General features: G+C 35.9%; 1 long non-coding RNA gene across 1 annotated transcript; it reads right to left on the bottom strand.

Annotated features, from left to right (window-relative positions):
• Positions 1–1,519: 1,519 nt before the first annotated feature.
• On the bottom strand, positions 1,520–5,145 carry LOC131948033 (uncharacterized). Its single transcript, XR_009387953.1, has 3 exons — positions 4,989–5,145; positions 4,222–4,310; positions 1,520–1,617 (listed from the first exon to the last, which is right to left on the bottom strand). It is a non-coding gene; the product is annotated as an uncharacterized LOC131948033 (long non-coding RNA).
• Positions 5,146–6,404: the final 1,259 nt, after the last annotated feature.

Here is a 6,404-nt window from a genome sequence, read left to right as displayed (position 1 = left end):
AAATTGTTTCTTTTTTTCTTGCATTCAAGCTTATAGGCTTGATGTAAGAGATGGGTGCATGTGTTATTTTAAGATTGTTATATGCATGGTCCAATGGGGAGCGGCCACGGGGTCCCCCTTCCGCCCGAAGCGGTCAGTATATAAACTGACCACTCGGATATTTTCTTTCTTTTTGACCGCTAGAATGTAGGTCAGGTCAGCTTCTGTGGTCGCGCTTCGTGCGTTGGAGTGAGGTTGCTTGGGCAACTTGGCTGGGTGTTTTGTTTGGTGTAAAAAGTTTGTTTTGTTTGGTTTTGTTTGGTTCTGTTTTGTTGCACATAGTATTTGTCCTATTGTGTTGGATATAAATTGTTTTGTCTGTTTTGTGTCAGTAGTTTTTATCTATTCTTTTTTTGTGATTTTTCATTGGTTCCATATTTTTGGTAAATAAATTTTATTAATTTGTTAAAGTTTTTTGCTTTTTTAAAATTTAGACTAAGGTTAAGGTATTAACCAGTCTGGGTTTAGCCGGGCTTGCACTGACCGGACGGTAATAGATAAGCCTAGAAGGGTAGATTTTAGGTATCCCCCCCTAGCAGGGCTTACATCTAAAAAGGTGTAGAATGTCATCACTAGGAAAACTTAAAATTTAATGACTGCAAAATAGTCTCACCTATGTAAATAAATAATCGTGCATGAAACCAACAAGCAAGAATTAAAAATAAAAATAAAAACTTCTAATAAACTATATGTAGCACAAAGGGTGTAAATAAGACAAATTTTTACTACAAATATTGTAACTAACAACTGGTGTAAGACCAGGCATCGTCAGACCTAGCCACTCAACCTTGGTCGCAAAGTTATTTATAGATGTGATGAGATAGCTAGCCACTGGTGTGTAATGAGATAGATGACCACATAATGAACTGATGATGTAATGAGATAAATGGGCACATAATGAACTGATGATGAGATAGCTGGCTAAGTAATTACTTGTCCTCAGCTTCTCAGAACACAAGGGGCGGGGTAACGCGGAGGTATCGAGGTCACTCCTCCTCCACCTCCACCTCTCCCCGATCGATATAATACCCAAATGGGACCTAATATACTACTCCTGCTCCATCTTTTTTCGCTTAGTTTTGAAGCTAGGCAAATAGCGAGTGCGTGGTGCTTTGATGGTGTCAGTGATCGAGTACAGCTCAATGTTTTAAGTGGGAGTCCTAAGGCCTGAGAATGGGGCTTTACGACGGGAATTTTTTGTCTGCAGCCTTAATGGGGACAGCCCTTCTGCTGGGAGCTCTATCGACTGGAACTCTATTGATGACAGCCAGAGTGATGGGTTCTTTTTGCTGATTACGAGTGTTGTTCCATTACAGCTATCGAATATATGAAGGTCAAATATAGGACAGTTCACACTGTTTGGTTAGAAGTGATACATCTAATTTTACGGGTATTATCTTCAGCGGTTAAAGTTTACAAATAAACATTCATTTTTAACACACCCATTAACAATTTTAACAAGTAAAAACTTTGAAAGCCATTGAGGTTTTGCTTTTATTAATGCATGATCTTTGTTAACACAGACCTACATTTACAGGAACCACATTCCGCTGCCACATGTGGCCGTCAACCACCAAACTGAATGGAAATATATCTCGTTGGCTACGTTAATCTAACTGTAGCTTGAGTTAGTAAAGTGGAACAGCCAAAAAAAAAATGCCGAACAAACAACACAAGACCACAAAAGGAGTGATGGAGGGAAGGGCAAAAATAATAAAATGATTTTTTTTTATATTTAAATATTTATATATATATATAAATATATATATATATATGTATATATATATATATATATATATATATATATATATATATATATATATATATATATATATACATATATATATTTATATATATATATAAATATTTAAATATAAAAAAAATCATTTTATTATATATGTATATAAACTTATGTATATAAACTTATTAAACTTTTATATATATATATATATATATATATATATATATATATATATATATATATATATATATATATATATATATATATATATATATATATATATATATATATATATATATATATATATATATATATATATATATATATATATATATATATATATATATATATATATATATATATATATATATATATATATATATATGTATGTATATATAAAAGTTTAATAAGTTTTGCCTAAGGCGCTAACTTGGCGCCGCCACGGCGCACAGAAACATTTGTAATAGCCAACAAAATCGTTCATCGTAAAATACTTCTTACTCGTCATCATTTAGAGAAATGCAACCTGTATTGCGCGTGTTATTTCGTGGAATGTGCTGATTAAAATCTTCTCTTTGTTATCAGTATAATTAAGTTGCAGTTTTAACACTTTATTATCCCCTTGCTCTACGTATGAAACATACATTTATGAATAATCTTATGCGGATTAATATACCGATAGTTTTCTGTTAATTGGCCACAAGTGATGTGTACGTGGCCTGCATGATGCATCGGATGTGTTTTCAAATAAACTACACAGAACTATAGACGGGTAGCTGTTGTAGTCTATGTGGTTGCGTGGCAATTATAGTCTATTGAGCAGCGCAGCAGTATATATATATATATATATATATATATATATATATATATATATATATATATATATATATATATATATATATATATATATATATATATATATATACTAGCATACCCGTCACTGTACATTGGCGAGGGATTAGATATAAGTCATTTGAAATATATTAGGAGTTTCATCAGTGTCTTACCAATCCTATATTTTAGACGTATGACCTTGTTTTCTAAAACTGGGTTATTTAAACGTAAACAATGCCTGCGCGATTTTTCTTGGATCATATTTGTCGGGGCACGGGTTTACATGCACTACCGGCCAGCACACCCCAGGGCGTGGTGTATGAAAGCCTTGAGTGTACGTTAATCACTCTCCGTAATAGTCAGGTGTCAGGGAGCCCAATACCACTCTCCCGGGGCACCAAAGACGCTCCTGATTCGATTTAGTGAACGACTATAGCAATGCATGCCATCTAAAGCCTATCGCACTCTTTAAAACGAACGTAGGCGCCATATAGCTCACAAGAGAGCACGTTTTGTGTTTATGTTTGCGTTTGTGTTGGTTTTTCTTCTGTGTTTGCGTTTGCTTATGTGTTAGCGTATTTGCGTTTGTTTGTTTGCGTTTGCGTTACGTTTGCGTTTATGTTTGGGTATGAGTTTTTGTTTGCTTTTGCGTTAGGGTTTGCGTTTTGTTTGTGTTTGTTTTTGGGTTAGTGTTTTTTTTTTTAATTTGTTTGTGGTTAGGGTGCAAGTCATGGTCGTTTACAGATATATTTTTTTTACAGAGGCCAGTGCAGGACCTGGCCGGGACGGCTAGTAATAAATATTAAACTAATAACAATCCAGAGCTAGTAAAAACATCAAAACCAAGCGAAAGGATGAATCATAGGGGTAAAAAAAAACCTGAGTGAGAGGGAGGGGGTAGGGGGTGATGTGTCAGTCAGTGAATCGTGTCATTACAATGTTTATTTTTGTAGGGGTTGTGGCTGCTGAGTACAATGAAGGCGGGGGGGGGGGGGGGCGTAAAGTAGGCAAAGACCTGTCATGCTGAGTTGTTTTCGGGGTGAATTTGTGTGTTATTGTCTGAGTTACTTTTTTTTAATTTATAAATTGTCTTACGGCGAATACTGTGAAATGTTAAGTGAAAATTGACAAGCCGGCCCAATGATATGAAAAATGGTATTTTGATATGGTAATGGTTTCTCGTGTTTGTTTTATTCTTGTTTTTTATGTATGTTATTAATTTTGAATACATTTCTTTTTATAATTAGTTATTCATTGGTATAACTTATTTTGCTTAGTACAAAAGTATTTAAAAATAGCTATTAAAATGAGCTTTATGGGCACCACTATTAGACAATTTAAAGAGGAGCACTGAGTCGTTGAAGTGTTTTGAAGGTTTGCCTATCTTTCAAAGCTCACAGCGTCTGTTTTTTTTTTCTATGCAACAATATGTGTTACTTACTGTAGAACAACCACTACAGTAGTAGATTTGTTTTTACAAAACCTTTTGTCTATAAAGGTGAAAAAATGGTTCTTTTTGGTTCGGATTTTGGGTCCCACCCCCCTTTTCGCATGCAGGGTCTAGTTCCTCCCCTGGGTCAACTGTTTAAAAAACAAACAAAACCCACCTGGCAGAACACGGCATGGTACCCCTCACAAAAACATTTTGGAGAAACCTCCTGTCCTTTTTCGTAATAGTGGTCATTATAGTAGCAACCTAATGGATTAATAAAGCAAGTATAAAATCGTGTACAATAACCAGCTTTACCCGCATTAAAATAAATTAAAAAAACTGTCTGTTATGCTTTTTACATTTTACTCGTCTGTCAGTTCAAATTTGCGAGCGGGATTTCAACCACTGCTTTAGAACATTTTGTTGGAAGGGATTTTTTTCAATAAAATTAAGCATTGTCTAATTGATGTGTGCCATATGGGCAGTTGACTCTTTTTGGAGTTGCTTCCACAGCCTTTGTCCATCCAAGAAAGAACTACGATGCAGCAGTTGTTTGATTTTGTAGTTTTCTCTCCAAAATGGGTTGCTGTTCCCAGGCATCGAGCCTCATCTATCCGGTTCATCTGTGTACATGCATTTTGTTATCAAATGAACGTGTATTTAGCCCAGGATTCACTGAAAACAAAAATATTTCTTCTAAATGGGGTTGGCCTCGGTTGAGAAATCTGACGGGGCCCCGCCCAAGACTCCCTAGTTTGTCCCTGGTGGGGAATCCCACGGTACTCTAGACTCTCTTATTGGACATGTTGCAATTACCGGTAGGACGTAGACAGGAATATCAGTGCATACAACAGTCTTAGTTAAGGGCTTTTAAAGGTTGTCACATAAGAAAACGTTATCGCTAAAAGAGTTTTAAAACGTAGGTTAACTGTAGTATCTTACCATCTATTTGTTCATGCGGTGGGTTAGTAGTTACGGCTTTAGCAGAACACACCGCCATGATCAGCCACACCACGACTAATGCTTTCATCAGGCTCAAGAATTTCATGATTGAAATTCACTGTTTGGGAATATGGATAATTACATTGCCAGCCTTTTGTGCATACTTTTATATAAGCTCAGATATAGATTGTCGGTGGTGTTCAAAGTGACGGGTGCAGGTAAGTTACATATGTGGCGGAGATGAGTGATGGTGGGAGAGGGGGGGGGGGGGGGCACGGCCTAAGCGGTGGTTGAGCAGGGGAAAATTTACAGAAAAAAAATGTCACGGAAATAAAGTAACAGGTTTTGCTAGGAAAGAGATCACATAAATAAACAGGGAGTGATCTCCCCTAAACTTTCTCCAATCTCTCTCTCTCTCTCTCTCTCTCTCTCTCTCTCTCTCTCTCTCTCTATATATATATATATATATATATATATATATATATATATATATATATATATATATATATATATATAATTCTCTTCTTGGAGACGATAGAAAACACCAAGCTGTAAGCGCGCTCCCTACCACCCCAACCCCTACATAGTCTAGTGAGCTGTGGTTCACGCTAAATGTTTACAATCGTAGAGCCGGGTATAGTGACGGCTATTAGGGGCAGATAATTTAGTTTGAAACGATTTTAAACTTAGGGGATGTAACTAAGAGGAGTTTACTTTCACGGGGGGGGGGGGGGGTGGGTTCGTCCTTAAGGAGCTACTGATAGTGTTTTAAAGCAAATATTTTTAGTGGCAGCGTTGGTACTGTCGAATTCACATATTACTGAAAAGTAGAAAATAAAACAACTAAATAGTGGCGTATGATACGCCGCGGGTCGGCTCGTGTTCTTATATACCACTACGGGGGATGGCAACCCGGGAAATAGACATGATTTTTAATCCATTTTTAGTTACTTTTAAAAATAGAATGGAATCTCGTAGAAAAAATATAATTGCGCACCAAGTGAATGGCAAACAATATGTGTATAATAGTGTGAAATATTATTAGTACTTTATAAATTCATAAGCGTTTATTAGGAAATTGGAAAAAGCGTAAATTACTACTTCCGGTCAACGGAAATTACTCAAAACTCGACAGAAGGCAGACAATTAGATCTTTAACTTGTGTGAAATTTCATTTATTTATCTCAAACAGCACTCAAGTAATAGGATTTTGAAAAACTAAAAGTAGAATAAGTTCCACTTCCGGTTATCGGAAATCACTGAAAAGTTGAAACAGAACTACAAATTTGATATAATACTCATACCTAGTTGTAACGGTACTCAGGTTATCGTGTTCACAGACGCACATACACACACACAGACAAACACACATACACACACACAAACACACACAGACATACGGACAAAATTGCAAAA

The sequence above is a fragment of the Physella acuta genome, unplaced genomic scaffold (assembly GCF_028476545.2).
Source record: "Physella acuta isolate Inbredline_101_S28 unplaced genomic scaffold, ASM2847654v3 ptg000622l, whole genome shotgun sequence".
Lineage (NCBI taxonomy): Eukaryota > Metazoa > Mollusca > Gastropoda > Physidae > Physella > Physella acuta.
This window is presented reverse-complemented; position numbering and strand designations above follow the sequence as displayed.